This window comes from Xenopus laevis, chromosome 9_10S (genome assembly GCF_017654675.1).
Source record: "Xenopus laevis strain J_2021 chromosome 9_10S, Xenopus_laevis_v10.1, whole genome shotgun sequence".
In the NCBI taxonomy this organism is placed as follows: domain Eukaryota; kingdom Metazoa; phylum Chordata; class Amphibia; order Anura; family Pipidae; genus Xenopus; species Xenopus laevis.
The window spans coordinates 114,685,148-114,703,188 of NC_054388.1; the positions used below are offsets into that span (position 1 = coordinate 114,685,148).

Genomic DNA, 18,041 nt, shown 5'->3' on the forward strand with positions numbered 1-18,041 from the left:
AAATCCTATCACGGGCAAGGTCTCACAGCCCTAATGAGCTTTAAATACATAGTTACATAGTTACATAGTTAAATTGGGTTGAAAAAAGACAAAGTCCATCAAGTTCAACCCCTCCAAATGAAAACCCAGCATCCATACACACACCCCTCCCTACTTTTAATTAAAATTCTATATACCCATACCTATATTAACTATAGAGTTTAGTATCACAATAGCCTTTAATATTATGTCTGTCCAAAAAATCATCCAAGCCATTCTTAAAGGCATTAACTGTTCATACTGTTCAAATCTGGCGCCATTGCTCGCCTGCACTTTTAAATGACGTGGAGGCGCACGCGCCCATTCTTAGGAATCCAAGATGGTGCCGGACATGGAGCGGCGTGGCGGGCGTCCCCGCCACACCACTGGACCACCAGGGTAATTAGTATTCACTACATTACCCCCCCTCTAGGGGGGCAACTGGACCCCCAGGTCTCCCAGGAAATTTTTGATGAAACGGTCTCCTGAGACGGTCAGCCCTGATGTCACTAACTGAGACCCAAGAGTTCTCTTCAGGGCCATAGCCCTTCCATTTAACTAGATACTGGAGCTTACCACGCACAAGGCAAGAATCGAGGAGCTCTTGGATCTCAAATTCAGACTGACCTTCAACCAACACTGGGGAAGGAACTGGTAGTTGACGGACCTGTGAAGCTGGTTTTAGGAGAGAGACGTGAAAAGAGTTAGAAATCTTAAAATTGACTGGTAAATTAAGATGAACAGAGGAAGAATTAATTATTTCTGAGATGGGATATGACCAATAAACTTGGGACCCAACTTGAGAGAGGGGACCTTAAGCTTGATGTTTTTAGTAGACAACCAAACAGAGTCACCACCAATGTGGGTGCCTCCCTACGGGATCTATCAGCTGCGTTTTTCTGAGTGGCTGTAGCTGCGGAAAGAGAGTCATGCACCTGAGACCAAATTTTCGCAAACTGTTTGACAGAGGAATTAACAGAGGGTACGGGAGACAAAGAACCAGAAAAGGAAAGTGCTTTGGGATGTAAACCATGGACAATAAAGAAAGGAGCTTCCCCAGTGAAGGAATGAGTAGCATTATTGTAGGCAAATTCTGCCCAGGGTGACAGTTCAGCCCATGAGGATTGGTTGTCAGATACATAACACATCAGAAACTGTTCAAGGGATTGATTAACCCTTTCAGTTTGACCATTGGTTTGGGGGTGATAAGCGGTAGAAAATGACAACTCAATCCCAACCAAAGAGCAGAAGGCTTGCCAAAACTTTGAAACAAATTGAACCCCTCTGTTATAAACAATATTGACTGGAAACCCATGTAACTTAAAGATGTGGGAAATGAATAATTCAGCCAGGGTTTTGGCAGAAGGGAGGTGTGGAAGGGAAATAAAATGGCCCATTTTGCTAAACCTATCCACCACCACCCAAATCACAGTTTTCCCCTGAGAAGGGGGTAAATCAACAATAAAATCCATCGAAAGATGGGACCAAGGTTTGTCAGGAATGGGTAGTTGCCTTAATAATCCCTGCGACAAATTCCTGGAGGATTTAGACCTCTGACAAACAGGACAGGAATTAACGAAAGCTTTAGGATCTTGCTTATAGGAAGGCCACCACACATTGCGGGACAAAAGGGACACTGTCTTAGCGATACCAGGATGTCCCGCCATTGTGGAATTGTGAACTTCACCCAAAACCTAAGATCTTCAGGAACAAATAGTCTCCCGGAGGGGGTTTCTACTGGGGCAGAAGATTGAGCATGAGATAAAGTGGTATGGTCAGATCCCAAAGCTGCCACAATTAATTCGCTTGGGATGATGGAAATGCACTCACTAGATTCAGTGGGGTTGGATTCGAAACTTCTAGAGAGTGCATCTGCCTTAGTGTTTTTAGAACCTGGCCTAAAAGTAAGAGCAAAATGAAACCTGGTAAAAAAAACAATGCCCATCTAGCCTGCCTAGGATTCAGCCGTTTGGCTGACTCTATATACAGAAGATTATTATGGTCAGTAAAGACCGTTATCAAGTGCTTAGAGCCCTCCAACAGATGCCGCCATTCCTCAAAGGCCCATTTGATAGCCAACAATTCTCTATTTCCGATGTCATAGTTAGCCTCAGCAGGCAAGAACTTTTTAGAGAAAAATGCACAGGGGTGCACTTTGTTGGTTATCGGACGCCTTTGAGAAATGACTGCCCCAGCCCCAACTTCAGAGGCATCTACATCAACAATGAAAGGAAGTGCAGTGTCAGGGTGTCGAAGAATGGGGGTAGAACTGAACTCTTTCTTGAGAGATTCAAAAGCTTGGATAGCTTTGGGGGACCATATGCTTGGATCAGCACCTTTCTTAGTCAAATCGGTAATAGCGGCCACCATCAGGGAGAAGTTTTTAATGAACTGACGATAGTAATTGGCGAAACCTAAGAACCTTTGTGTTGCACCTAAAGAGAGAGTTTGGGCCCAATCCAGTACAGCTTTTACTTTCCCTGGATCCATCTCTAGACCCATGCTGGAAATATTGAAACCCAAAAATTGAACAAAAGAAACCTCAAAGGTACACTTTTCAATTTTCGCATAAAGATTATTCTCTCTTAACCTACGTCGAACTTCACAAACATGTTATAGATGTTCACACAGGTTTGAGGAAAAAATTAGAATATTGTCAAGATAGACCAGTACGAATATCCCCAGCAAGTCCCTGAAGATGTCATTAACAAATTCTTGGAACACTGCGGGAGTGTAACAGAGACCAAATGGCATTACTAAATATTTGTAGTGGCCGTCCCTGGCGTTAAAGGCTGTTTTCCACTCGTCCCCTTCCCTGATACGGATGAGGTTATACGCACCTCTAAGATCAAGCTTAGAATAGATCTTGGCATCTTTAACCTGGTCGAATAATTCAGAGATCAAGGGAAGGGGATAGCGATTCTTTATGGTGATCTTATTAAGACCCCTGTAATCTATACAAGGGCGCAGACCACCATCTTTTTTCCCAACAAAAAAGAAGCCCGCCCCTGCTGGGGACCTAGAAGGTCTACTGAAACCTCTTTCAAGGTTTTCCTTGATATACTCTTTCATTGCCTGGGCTTCCGGCAAGGAAAGAGGATAAGTTCTACCACGAGGGGGAGTAGACCCAGGAATTAAATTGATTGGGCAGTCATACTGTCTGTGTGGGGGTAAAGTCTCAGCAGCTTTTTTGGAAAACACATCTGCAAATTCTGCATATGCTGCAGGTAAACCCTCTAAAGAGGTGACTATGAAGATTTTCATTCATCCAGGTCATGGTATATCTAGTATAGGTAAATCTAAAAACAACTGGACTTGCTGAGTAATCAATGAAGACATTTCACTACTCATCCAAGCAGCCTCTTCAGTTCAACTGACTGGTGTGGGAAGTTCTCGGCATATAAACTCTTCCACTAATCCAATCACAATGGCACATTGTAACTCTTCAAAGAGGTGACATCTGAAGAAATTCACAGAGCTGTAGATTCTGTGTAGTTACTGTGATAGGATTATCCAATGTGTCATGCAACGCCTAGAAAGAGGTGTTACTTGTGAGAGTTGCATGAATGGACGTGTGAAGTGTTCTGAAACCGCCGGGGTACAGATGTTAGAACAGCATTGTATGTAGCAGACAGGTGGTGTCGAAGGCCCCCGCCTTGACATGAATCACCTCTTTCACGCCTCGTTCAAACCAGCGGTCTTCTTTATCCAATATTTGATATTGGTAGTTGCCACCAGAGAAGGAATATAGGTACCCCCACACATTGAACCCCTTTGAACAATTCTCCCAGATACCCAATCAATAAAAGGATTGTGAGTCTGGACTCAGGGTAGCCCCAAAATAAGAGGAGAAGAAGCACCCTCTATAATGTAAAGGGCTAACTCCTCATTGTGGAGATTGTTTACACACATAGATATGATAACAGTTTTCTTAGGAACCAAACCTGACCCCAAGGGTCTTTTGTCCACCGCTAATATTCTCATGGGAGGGTTTAGAGAGGTTAGAGGAACACAAAATTTGGCCGCGAAGGCAGCATCCAAAAAATTCCCCTCCGCCCCTGAATCCACAATAGCGGACACCCTGACAGAGCCCGTAGGCCAGGAAAATTTAACAGGTATCAAAATCCTAGATGAATACTGAGGAGAGGAAACTTCTTTACCCAAATGGAGCTCCCCTTCTCCATTTAGGCTTGGAAGTTTCCCGGCCTCATAGGACATTGATTCAGGAAATGACCCTTCTCCCCACAGTATATGCATAAACCTTGGGACCGCCTGCGGGCCTTTTCCTCAGGAGTTAGATGGGATAAACCCAATTGCATGGGTTCCTCCTGAGGTAGAGGCACAGAGGGATTAGGGAATTTAACATTGGTCACCACATTTGGAAAGTTTGACTTAGTGTTGGTAAACCCAGACTGAAAAGAAGAACACTTCTCACCCCTTCTCTCCCTCTGTCTTCTATCTACCTGAATGGCAAGAGACATGAGATCATCCAGGTTGGAGGATAGAGGATAGTTAACTAGGCTATCCTTAACAGCATCAGAAAGCCCAATACAGAACTGACTGCGAAGCGCCATGTCGTTCCACCCAGTTTCCACTGCCCACCGGCGGAATTCGGTGCAATACACCTCCACATCCCATTTCCCCTGGCGCAATTTACGAAACGCGGAGTCACAGAAGATGCACGATCCGGGTCATCATAAAGTACAGCCATGGTCTTAAAGAATGTATCAAGGCAAAAATGGGCAGGATCAGAAAGGGGCAATCTGAGAGCCCAAATTTGGGGATCACCCTGTAATAGGGTCATTCGCCAGTAGCGAAAGAGTGGGGGAAAAAGCTGAGGTATAATTTGCATGCCTCTTGGAATACAAAGAATTTAGAACTGTCCCCATTGCATTTGTCGGGGAAAAATTTTTGGGTTCATGGGTTTTAGATACATTACCCATCAAAGTAGGAGAACCCACAGGAGCGGCCACAGGAGGAGTGACTACTGGAGCTGGCGACTGAACAGAAAATTGTGAAAACCTTGCGTCAGGTAGTCTTGCCTCTGGTCATGTTCTTCCAGGTGCTGTAACAGTGTGGTGAGTAGCGCTTCAGTGGTGGAAGGAGCAGCGGCCATAGCAGTGCGACCTTCTTCGTCCATCTTGGCCCGTGATAATGTAACGGTCGGCACCCAACACCAGAACAAATACCAAGCACCCTGGTCTTGGCTCGTGCTTCACCTGTAGTGTGACCGCCTTTGGCCTCGCGAGGAGCCCTCAGCTACTTGGATGCCACCAGGACTTAAATGAGAGGTGCAAGGCTATAGGTTCTGGATAGGCAGAGGGGCACGGCTGTAAAGCAAAGTCTTTGGGCAGAAGGTCGTAGTTCATGGCGTTCGGCAATAGAGTAGTCAGATCAGGCCGGGTCGAGGCAGGCAGAGAATAAGCGTAGTCAGGCAGGCAGGGGTCAAACCAGGTAGTCAATCAGAAAGGATTTAGCAGAAGAGGTAGTCGGTATTCAGGCAAGGGTCAAGATCCAGAGGTCAGAATAGTCAAAAAGCCAGGTAGGGGACACAACAGGGATCAAAACAGGATCAGACAGATTTAGCATAAAGCTCAGAAGCACCAGGAACAAATCCTATCACGGGCAAGGTCGCACAGCCCTAATGAGCTTTACATACTGTTCAAATTTGGTACCATTGAGCGCTGGCATCATCACGCCAGTGCGTCTGTGCCTTTAAATGACGTGGAGGCGCACGTGTCCTTAGGAATCCAAGATGGTGCCGTACACGGCGTGCGTCCCCGCCGCACCACTGGACCACCAGCGTAAGTAGTATCCACTACAGTAAGTTCTCTTCTCACAGCACTGGCTCACCACTGGAAACTGAGGAGATGAGGAGACACAACCTGATCATTGATGAAAGAGGCGTGAGGCCTGTGAAACATTTGATCCCTTTGTGTACTCCGCACCAATAAAAGTTTGGAGGTATTTTTCTCCTTTTTTCTGATCATGACTACTTCAGATGATGTCACATCCGGTTTACAATGACAGCACTTCCTAATTGTTGATGGTCAGCGGGTCCGGGTTGTGGATAAGGTACTTGTGGGATGGGTAGTGGGTCCAAGCGCGTAAGAATGCGGGTTGTGGGTCCGGTTGCGGATTGCAGGTTGCGGGTATGGGTCGGGTATGGGTTCCAAAAAATAGACCTGCACAGGACTCTACCTCAGGCGGCAGCGAGCTACCGGTTACAAGGGGTGGCAAAAAGAGCTAAACTTCTGGGTTTTAACCCAGAAATTCGGCTCCGCTATTGCGCCCAATGCACTAGGAATGCTGCCCCCTTAGACCCGCTCCGATGCTAATTTTTAAGCGTGGAGTGGGTAGGGTTGCCACCTTTACTGAAAAAAAATGACCGGCCTATGGGGGCGGGTACAAATGGCATGACACAAAAGGGGGCGGAGCAACATTGCGGCAATGTCAAGAACACTGCAAAAAAGGTACGTTCTGCGTGAATTGGGGGCAGGCCGAGGGCTTTTTTTGAAAGGGTATTACAAATTACCAGCAAATGCATTGCCGGTAAATTTGCAATACCGGCCCCGGCCTTGGCAGGTGTTTTAGCAGCCGGGTGGAACCCTAGGAGCGGGACAGGAGGAGGGGGCACATCTGAGCTGCTGCCCCAGAATCAATGCTGGAAACACTCTTTGGCGAGATGTGCGCTGCTGGGAGACAGGGCTGTAGTTGTGTCTAGGCTTATACTAGAGTCAATAAGTTTTCCCAGTTTTCGTAGGTAAAATTAGGTACCTCGGCTTATACTCGGATCGGCTTATACTCGGGTATATACGGTAACATTTTTCTGTGACATGACTGCAATTCATGTTTAAACTATACATTAGAGTCTCTGGGTGTTTTTTTGAATCTAAATATTTTTCTCATCCCTATAATAATGCCTGTATGTTCTGCATGTTCAGACGGATGATGAAACTCTGCCAATGAGATTTGCACTTGCTGCTCCCTGAATTCTCTGGCTGTGCAGGGGAGCCGGTGGCCCTCAGCAGACTGTACTGTAGGAACCAATCAGCAGCTAGCAGGACCTGAAAGGGGACTGAAACCTGTCTTTGCTTGTCTGACGGCAGGGCTGTGATTGGCTAATATTTAATTTTGAAATTTGGCATGGTAATAGACATGATGTCCATTTCCCAGGTGTCCTCGGTCATGTGACTTTGATAAACTTTAATCACTTTTAACTGCTGCCATGTAAATTCAATTGTGAACAATAGGCAGCTATCCAGATAACAGCTCCCTAACTCTTCTGCTGAAGGATTCAGCTGCCTGAACTGATAGTCCCTCCATATGCAGTACGGCTGCTGTCCTGAATTGTAGTGTATGTGTGAACAGGCAAAACTGCTTATACTGCCTCCAATTAATTTAGGGAGGCTTTAGACACACTATGGAAATACTGTCCCTAGTACATTAGCCTCAATAAGCTTGTACAGTAAAGGAGATATAGATATACACACAGAGTATGCACTTGTAAATAAATGCTTCTATGAGCAATAACTCCAGATTACAAATGCATTATCCAATGGGGGGGGGGGGAATAGTGACACCCAAATTGCATTCAATAGAATGAGAATGCGTGTTACACCCTTATCCTTCCAAAAAGCAGGTTTTCTGAGGCTGGAGAATATTTGAGCATTGTAGAGATCAAAATGAAGTCAGGAATCATTTGCATTGCTAAAATCCCTAGCCCCACCTATCGGTAGGAATGAGAATAGCAGGAGAAATAACACAACCTGGGTCGTATTGAAGTACAATGAGAAGGGGAGAAAAAATCAGTCTCACAGCAATTCTATTGTGTGTGTTAGTAATGTAATTGTTGAAAAATTCTCAGTATGCAGGTGTGTGAGTGTAAATGAAAGTGTTAGTGATGTGCAGTTTGAGTAAAACTCGACACGCACCCTAAGAACCCACCTCCGACTCTAACCTGCCATGTGCTCCTATTTATATAACCACACCCAACCAGCTTTGATGTCACAGGAGTGGGTGGGACATGCCAGCATGCGAGTATATAACAAGGAGCACGTCCATTGGTAGCAGGGTACTCACACATCATTAGTAAGCGTGTGTAAAAAGTGAGTTTTTCTTCTCACTACACTAGAATTTTAACATTGTTTCCCAAATGCTTTTAATATTTTTCAGATATTTATCGAATTAACTATAAATAATTGTTCTTCTTTTTAGCAGCCTGTGAATATAAAGATAAGATCAATGTTACAGCACATATGGAATCAACAATATGCTCTATTAATGATGGAAATCTCATGAACCCTGAAATTTATCCAGTGGAACAGCCTCCACCAGCCAATGGGATTAAAGAGGAAGAGGCTTCATGTGAAGAGAGAAACCAATCAGATTGCAGCATTAATCCACTTACAAAACAGATACAGGGAGCAGATACACCTACTCCTATCATGGGATGCAGCCTGAATAACACTCCAGCAGATGATTATATATTGGTTGTTGTTAAAGAGGAAGAGGCTTCATGGGAAGAAGAGAAGCAACTTGCAGAACAAACACAAGCAACAGACACATCGACTCTCATGGGGCAGAGCAAGAACCATAGCTTGTTCATTAAGGATACATCAGATGGTATTAAAGATAATTTATTTTTATGGGAAACAGACCATAATTACTGCAAGAAAAATACAATTACAGGACAGATACTGCAGACACATAAACAATATGATTCTGTAGCATTTGTTATTAAGGAGGAGCCAGCTTCATGTGAATGGGGGAACATCAAAAGTGGAAACAAGTACCATAAACGTTTTACTCATAATAGAGACTTTGATAAACACGAAAAAACCCACAATGGAGAGAGAACTTTTTCTTGTTTGGAATGTGGTAAATGTTTTCCAACCCAATCACGCCTTAACGCTCATCACAAAATCCACATAGGAGAAAAACCTTTTTCTTGTTTTGAATGTGGAAAATGTTTTTCAGTTCGATCACGCCTTAAAGATCATCACAGAACCCACACAGGAGAGAAACCATTTTCTTGTTCTGAATGTGGGAAATGTTTTTTTACTTCATCACAACTTTCTGTACATCGACAACAAACCCACTCAGGAGAGAAAAAATGTTCTTGTTCAGAATGTGGAAAATGTTTTTCAAACAAAATACGCCTTAGAGTGCATCACAGAACCCACACGGGACAGAAGAGATTTTCTTGTTCTGAATGTGAGAAAAGTTTTTGTACTTCATCAGAAATTACTGTCCATCAACGACATATCCACACAGGGGAGAAACCTTTTTCTTGTTTGGAATGTGGAAAATGTTTTTCAGTTCAATCACGCCTTAAAGATCATCAGAGAACCCACACAGGAGAGAAACCATTTTCTTGTTCTGAATGTGAGAAAAGTTTTTTTACTTCTTCACAACTTACTGTCCATCGACGACAAAACCACACAGGAGAGAGAAGATGTTCTTGTTAAGAATGTGGAAAATGTTTTTCAAACAAAACATGCCTTAGAGTGCATCACAGAACCCGCACTGGAGAGAAAAGATTTTCTTGTTCTGAATGTGAGAAAAGGTTTTTTACTTCATCAGAACTTACTGTCCATCGACGACAGATCCACACAGGGGAGAAACCTTTTTCTTGTTTGGAATGTGGAAAATGTATTTCAGTTCGATCACGCCTTAAAGATCATCACAAAATCCACACAGGGGAGAAACCTTTTTCTTGTTCAGAATGTGGTAAACGTTTTTCACATCAATCTCGCCTTAGAGAGCATCACAGAACTCACACAGGAGAGAAAACTTTTTCTTGTTCTGAATGTGGGAAAAGCTTTGTCACTTCATCACAAGTTACAGTCCATCGACGACGAATCCACACAGGAGAGAAACCTTTTTGTTGTTCAGAGTGCGGGAAATGTTTTGCCTCTTCATCAGGACTTCAGGTTCATCGACAACATATCCACACCGGAGAGAAACCTTTTTCTTGTTCTGAATGTGGGAAAAGCTTTGTCACTTCATCACAACTTACTCTCCATCGACGCCGAATCCACATAGGAGAGAAACCTTTTTGTTGTTCAGAATGTGGTAAATGTTTTTCATATCAAGCAGGCCTTAAAAATCATCACAGAACCCATACAGGAGAGAAACCTTTTTTTTGTACTGAATGTGGTAAATGTTTTTCATATCAAGCAGACCTTAAAAATCATTACAGAATCTGCACGGGAGGGAAACCTTTTTCTTGTTCTGAATGTGGGAAATGTTTTACACATAGCAGTAGTCTAAAAATGCACTTTCAGGTTCACAAACGAGAAAAACCATAAGCTTATTGTCATTGTGTGAAATGTTTTACAAATCAGGCAACATGCAAACATCAATTATATCTTAATATGCATTTTGAAATTGTTTTGCCACTTCATCTGATCTTTTTACATGCAATAAATCCACACAGGGGAGAACCCATGTTCATGTTCTTAATGTGGAAAATGTTTTGCCACTTCATCAGGACTTCAGGTTCGTCGACAACGGAGAGAAACCTTTTTCTTGTTCTGAATGGGGGGGAAAGCTTTGTTACTTCATCACAACTTTCTGTCCATCGACGACAAATCCACACAGGATGAAACTTTTTTCTTGTTCAGAATGTGGAAAATGTTTTTCATATCAAGCAGGCCTTACAAATCATCACAGAACCCATATGGGAGAGAAAGCTTTTTCTTGTTCTTATCAAAGGTCAAATTTCGAATTGATATGAATTTTTTTAAGGAAAAATTGGAATGTCCAATATTCGATTGAATAGTCCCGACCAAAAAATTCTAATCTAATCTAAAATAATCCTTGAATGTCAGAAAGGCAATAAACATATTCAAATGGTTCAATGGACTTCTGCCATTGACTTGTAAAGCAGGAAGGGGTGGGACGCTTAATATCAGAGGGGGGTCAGCTGGTTAATGAGAACAAAAAAAAGCTGAGATTCTGAACTCATATTTTTCATTTGTCTACACAAATGAGGAACCACTTAATGAAGGTTTCCTTCTTAATAGTCCCAATTCTAGGAATACAACTAATGATGCATGGTTCACACATGAGAAAATTCAAACGAGACTAGGACATGTTAAGATAAACAAAGTTCCGGGGCCAGATGGTATTCATCCCAGGATACTTAGCGAGCTTAGCGATGTGATTGCCAAACTTCTTTACTTAATTTTTCAGGATTCATTGAGATCTGGCATAGTGCGAGAGACTGGTGAATTGCTAATGTGGTGCCACTATTCAAAAATGGATCCCATTCTCAGCCTCAAAATTATAGGCCAGTTAGTCTGTCAGTGGTAGGAAAGCTTTTCATAGGGTTAATAAAGGATAAGATACTGGACTTTATAGCAAATTATAATACTTGTGCCAGCATGGTTTTATGTGTAATAGATCTTGCCAGACTAATTTAATTTCTTTTTATGAGAAGGTGAGCAGGAACCTCGATTCTGGGATGGCAGTGGATGTGATTTACTTAGACTTTGCTAAAGCATTTAATACACTGCCACACAGAAGGTTATTGGTTAAATGAAGGAATGTTGGCCTGGAACATAGTATTTGTACCTGGATAGAGAACTGGCTAAAAGATAGACTACAAAGAGTGGTGGTAAATGGAACATTTTCTAATTGGACCAGTGTTGTTAGTGGAGTACCGCAGGGCTCTGTACTAGGTCCCTTGCTTTTCAACTTGTTTATTAATGACCTGGAGGTGGCCATTGAAAGTACTGTTTCTATTTTTGCAGATGATACTAAATTGTGCAGAACTATAGGTTCCCTGCCGGATACTGACACTTTGCAGAGTGTATCCAAAAATCGTATCAATAGATCAGCGCAACAGAAAACAATATGTCTTAATATCACACTGCCACCTAGTGTCAAAGTTGTTTTTTTTTTAGGTGTATTTCCCCTTTGAACTTCCACTGCTATTGGTGACATGCAAAATTCCTCCAGTAGCTTTCCACCAACGTTTAGCTGAAATGCCTACTTACAAACTGTAGGTCTAGTGTGTGGCTCGTAGTTTATAGCAGATCTCCCTCCTTCTCCTTTTAGTCTCACGTATCCCCATAGGAAGATCTAAATGCAGGTTGTTTAACAACGTTTATTAAAAAATATAAAATATTTAAAAACAAATTTGCACCCACATTTAGTATAAGTGCAGCGTGATTTGTCTACGTTGGAAAACTGGGCAGCAAACTCGAAAATGAGGCTCAGTGTTGATAAATGCAGGTTATGCACTTTGGCAACAATAATATAAATACAAGTTATACACTAAATGGCAGTGTGTTGGGAGTTTCCTTAAATGAGAAGGATCTAGAGGTCTTTGTAGATAACAAGTTGTCTAATTCTGGGCAGTGTCATTCTGTGGCTACTAAAGCAAATAAAGTTCTGTCTTGTATAAAAAAGGGCATTAACTCAAGGGATGAAACATAATTGTGTCTCTTTATAGGTCCCTGGTGAGGCCTCATCTGGAGTATGGGGGCAGTTTTGGACTCCAGTCCTTAAGAGGGATATAAATGAGCTGGAGAGAGTGCAGAGACTAAGTGCAACTAAACTGGTTAGAGGGAGGGAAGAGTTAAATTATGAGGGGAGACTGACAAGGTTGGGGTTGTTTTCTCTGGAAAAAAGGCTCTTGAGAGGGGACATGATTAGACTTTACAAGTACATTAGAGGACATTATAGACAAATAGCAGGGGACCTTTTTACCCATAAAGAGAATCACGTACCAGAGGCCTCCCCTTCAGAATAGAGGAAAAGAAGTTTCATTTAAAGGAACAGAGTAGGGGGTTCATCACAGTGAGGACAGTGAGGTTGGGGAATGCACTGCCGGGTGATGTTGTGATGCTGATTCAGTTAATGACTATAAGAGGGACTTGGATGATTTCTTGGACAGACATAATACAAAGGCTATTGTGATACTAAACTCTATAGTTAGTATAGATATGGGTATATATCATTTATGTGACAGTAGGGAGGGGTGTGTGTATGGGGCTGGGTTTTCATTTGGAGGGGTTGAACTTGATGGACTTTGTCTTTTTTCAACCCAATTTTACTATATAACATATGAGGGAAACCAGATGCTTTCTGTAAATATGTAAAATGGTCTACAAATCAGGAAAACATCTTTTTCTCATTGATTATTATCTTAATATGTATGTTGAAACAACTTTATGTACAATATAATTTTTCCATAGGACAATCCTTAGAACTTTACTGTTCAGCTGAAGACTCTGGGGCTTGATGGTCATTGCTAAGACAGTTGTACTGTAAGTTCTCTTCCTACAGCACTGGCTCAGCACTGGAAACCGAGGAGACCTAATTTTATTATTAATTCAAACATACTAAAATATATCAAAATCTATTTTCTGAAATTCCTTCTCTAGGAGATGTTTATAGGATGATTCATTGGTGATATTTAAAAGTGGATTTTTTTTATGCTTTTCAGTAGGATATTGCAATTATTAGTCACAAAACCACATGTTATCTATAATCCTGGGAGGTAGGTGCTTTAGGAGGAGCTCCAATAAAGGGGCCTGTCATGTCCTCTATCCCAAACCCAGAACAAATGCCAAGCATGTGGTCACAGCTCACGCTTGTGCCTATAGCAGCCACCTTTCACGTTGGGAGGAGCCCTTCATTACTTGGATGCCGACAGGTCTTAAAGTGTGCATTTATTATCAGTTAAGTTGCCTGCTGTTGCAACCACAGCAGTAAAATTAGTTAGTTAATGGGGTGCATTAGCCTGTACTATGGTGTAACTTGTGTAGCACCATAGTAAATTGAGTGCACTGTACTCTACTATAAGCTCCACTCCCAGTACATATGCTCCGGATGAGACCTTAAAAACGTAGGGAGTGAGCCTTCGCAGTTATGTGGAAGCAGGGTGTAGTGCAACTGTAACTGTATTCAGGGTGCAAATAATTGGGCGCCAGTGGTTCTTATAACTTAACCATAGAACAGATTTATTGAACATACAATCCTCAGTGGAGTGTACATAAAGAAAACATTGCATGATCATACCTTACAATGGATAGGCAATACTCACAGCACCTTTGGTCAATATAAGTTCCCTCAGGAACGAGAACAATGTAGGCAGCATTGAGGAGGTACAGCCATCTTTCAGCCTTTTCCCTAAGTGTAACCTGAGGGGAATACTCTACCCTAGGTCTGTACACTTAGGGGCAAATTTACTTAAAGGGATCCTGTCATCGGAAAACATGTTTTTTTCAAAACGCATCAGTTAATAGTGCTACTCCAGCAGAATTCTGCACTGAAATCCATTTCTCAAAAGAGCAAACAGATTTTTTTATATTCAATTTTGAAATCTGACATGGAGCGGCTAGACATATTGTCAATTTCCCAGCTGCCCCAAGTCATGTGACTTGTGCTCTGATAAACTTCAATCACTCTTTACTGCTGTACTGCAAGTTGGAGTGATGTCACCCCTCCCTTCCCCCCCCAGCAGCCAAACAACAGAACAATGGGAAGGTAACCAGATAGCAGCTCCCTAACACAAGATAACAGCTGCCTGGTAGATCTAAGAACAACACTCAATAGTAAAAACCCATGTCCCACTGAGACACATTCAGTTACATTGAGAAGGAAAAACAGCAGCCTTCCAGAAAGCATTTCTCTCCTAAAGTGCAGGCACAAGTCACATGACCAGGGGCAGCTGGGAAATTGACAAAATGTCTAGCCCCATGTCAGATTTCAAAATTGAATATAAAAAAGAAATCAGTTTGCTCTTTTGAGAAATGGATTTCAGTGCAGAATTCTGCTGGAGTAGCACTATTAACTGATGCGTTTTGAAAAAAATATGTTTTCCGATGACAGGATCCCTTTAAGGACGAATATCGAGGGTTAATTAACCCTCGATATTCGACTGCTGAATTGAAATCCTTCGACTATCGAAGTCGAAGGATTTACCGCAATTCGTTCGATCGAACGAAAAATCATTTGATCGAACGATTAAATCCTTCAAATCGTTTGTTTCGAAGGATTTTAATCCATCGATCGAACAATTTTTCTCCGACCAAAAAAAGATAGTAAAGCCTATGGGGACCTTCCGCATAGGCTAACATTGACTTCGGTAGGTTTTAGGTGGCTAACTAGGGGGTCGAAGTTTTTTTTTAAAGAGACAGTACTTTGACTATCGAATGGTCAAATAGTCAACCGATTTTTAGTTTGAATCGTTCGATTTGAAGTCATAGTCAAAGGTTGAAGTAGCCCATTCAATGGTCGAAGTAGCCAAAAAAAACATTCAAAATTCGAAGTTTTTTTTCCTCTATTTCTTCACTCGAGCTAAGTAAATGGGCCCCTGTGTCCCTACTTCTGGGCAATTAGTACCCGGGATCTTAATCCCACTCACAATCCTCGGAGGAGCCTCAAGCTGCTCAGCTAAATATCCTGACTGTCTGACACTCCTAGAGCGACCTATAAAGGTGAGTAGCCTATCCCTACTAGACCTGACCTGTCTAGGTTCCACTCCAGCTCTGCCTGCCTGCTCAGGCTAGAGCCAGCACTAGATGGCACTGAAAGCATGGCTTCAGAGCCTTTTATACTCTAGCACAGTGCCATCTGCTGGTCACTGTGAGAAACAACAAGGGGCATAGCTTTAAGCAGGAATGGGAAACAGTTACCCCTCCAAACTGTATTTTAGGATCCAGTTAGGTGTCTATAACACTAGGGAAACTGCCTGCTAAATAATACTGGGGATGGCTATTTTACACATCCCTACACTTGTACGGTTGTTCCCTCCCTAGATATACATGTACTGTGTGATACATTCCACTGCCATGTGAAGGAACAGGAAAAGAGAAACTCATATTCTACTTACCAAGATTTTCTTTTCCTGGACTGTAACATGGCAGTGGGCACAGGTTCAGCTCACAGGTCAGCTCATGTTGGGACGGGGAGCCAAATTTATTTGCTTGTCCTGGCAAATCACATGACAAGGGATTAACCCCACAGGTGCCGACTGCTGTTTTAAAGTCCAGGAGAAGATAAGCTCTCATCTCCTTTAAAATATATAAACATAGAAATATCACTATTTTACTTCACCTTGAAAAATCAAACAAAAATGCCCAAGTAGCTGTAATTATTAACAGATGTTCAGTAATTTACAGTTTTAGAGTTGAGAGCATCAGAGATACTGACATCACAAATACATCATTAGAATGTTGTCTTTACATGCATTTTGTCATAAGAGTATTTGTCTGAAGCTGTTTCACTATTTACCTGATCCCCCGTGTTCCTCTTTAAGAAAAGCTCAAAATTACAAGAAGGCCACCGCCCATTGAGAGAATTTCAATTCCTTTTTACATGAATCCATATTGGGGACAAGACGATCCTATTAGAAATATTATTTCTGCCAAAGTGTAAAACCTTGTATTCACATTTAAGGCTCTTACCAATGAAGCCCCTCCCTATATTTAATATAAGCTCATTTAAAAATCTCAGCTGTCAATCAAATATTGCCTGCCCCTCCTCTATGCCTTCGGCAATTACTTTCACTTTCCATTCAGCACTTCCTACATGTCACTGCTCTCCCCACATTCCCCCAGTTCTCTTCACCATTTAATTGTGTAACCAGGACATGGGGATGGACATCAGGTCCCCCATTCTGGTGCACAAACAAGATTCTGAGATGATACAAGACTTGTCTTAATAACAGTGTCCACAAAATGGCTCCTGCCTGCTTGTTATAATTATGAATTCCCAGACCGAAGGAAACAAGATTTAAATAATTTATGCAGTGTCATTAAAGGAAAACTTTACCTACAAAATGAATATTTAAGCAACAGATGTTATGGTTTGTTTGTGTGCACAGTGAATCCTACAATCCCAGGGGGCGGCCTTTATTTTTAAAATGGCAGTGTCCTATTTATGATTACCCAATTGCACATACTACTAGAAAAATGTATTAATATGAAAATGGTTTATTTACAGGAAGTAGCGTGTTATACATAGGGTTGCCACCCGGCCGGTATTTTACCAGCCTAGCCACTAAAACACCTGCCGGGGCCGGTATTACAAATTTACCAGCAGTGTAGCTGCTGGTAAATCTGTAATACCCTTATCAAAAGCCCTTGGCCTGCCCCCAATTTGCTGAAAACTCACCATCTTTTCCAGCGTCTATCCAATCGCGTGTCGTGGCTCCGCCCTTTTGACATCACAACACGCCCCCTTTCTTCCCGCCCCCACCACAGCTGGTGGAAATCTTTTTGAAAGGGGGCAACCCTAGTTATACATGAGCTGTTTTATGCAATGTCTTTTTATAGAGACCTACATATAGTTTTGCTTTAAAGTTCATTTTGCTTGACTAACATGATAAAATTAGTATTTGGAATCATTTTTTTGGGTGATGGCAGGGCCCGGAACTAGGGGTAGGCAGAAGAGGCACCTGCCTAGGGTGCAAAGATGTGGGGGCGCTGGGCAGGTACCTACTCAAACGTTTTCTGCCTACCCGATAGTTCTTGCAGCTTTCTACCCTGCTGCACTCGTTCCCATTCTCTCACATAGGGTTGCCACCCGGCCGGTATTTTACCGGCCTAGCCGGTAAAATACCTGCCAAGGCCGGGGCCGGTATTACAAATTTACCGGCAATGTAGCTGCCAGTAAATTTGTAATACGATCAAAAGGAGCCCTCGGTCTGCCACCAATCGCCCCCAATCCCCTGCAATTTACCTTTTCTTTTGTCTTTTCTAGCGTCTGTGGTGTGCGTGGCCCAGCCCCTTTTGACATCACATCCCGCCCCTTTTGATGTCACATCCCGCCCCTTTGAGGCCCCGCCCCCAGCAGCCGGTAATTTTTTTTATAAAAGGTGGCAACCCTACGCTCACCTCTCCTCCCCTCTTGCACTTCCCCCTCCCTCCGTCACTCCCTCCCGTGCCCTTCCCCTTGGTAACATGCCTAGTTATGCGGCGCATGCAAATTTGTACAGTTGCGAGCGCGCACTTCTCATCGCGTGTCTGCGCGAAGAGTTCCGAGCCCATGCAAGTGCACGCACA

The 18,041-nt window shown here is 42.7% G+C and overlaps 2 protein-coding genes and 1 pseudogene across 7 annotated transcripts in view; 2 read left to right on the top strand and 1 right to left on the bottom strand.

The window, feature by feature from the left end:
* The window catches only part of XB5772961.L (Gastrula zinc finger protein XlCGF53.1 L homeolog), a 579,535-nt gene that overhangs the window by 191,878 nt on the left and 369,616 nt on the right, over positions 1–18,041 (bottom strand). The gene's annotated exons all lie outside the window — the stretch shown is intronic.
* The window catches only part of LOC108704311 (oocyte zinc finger protein XlCOF22-like), a 167,487-nt gene that overhangs the window by 27,382 nt on the left and 122,064 nt on the right, over positions 1–18,041 (top strand). The gene's annotated exons all lie outside the window — the stretch shown is intronic.
* On the top strand, positions 6,261–10,803 carry LOC108704249 (annotated as a pseudogene).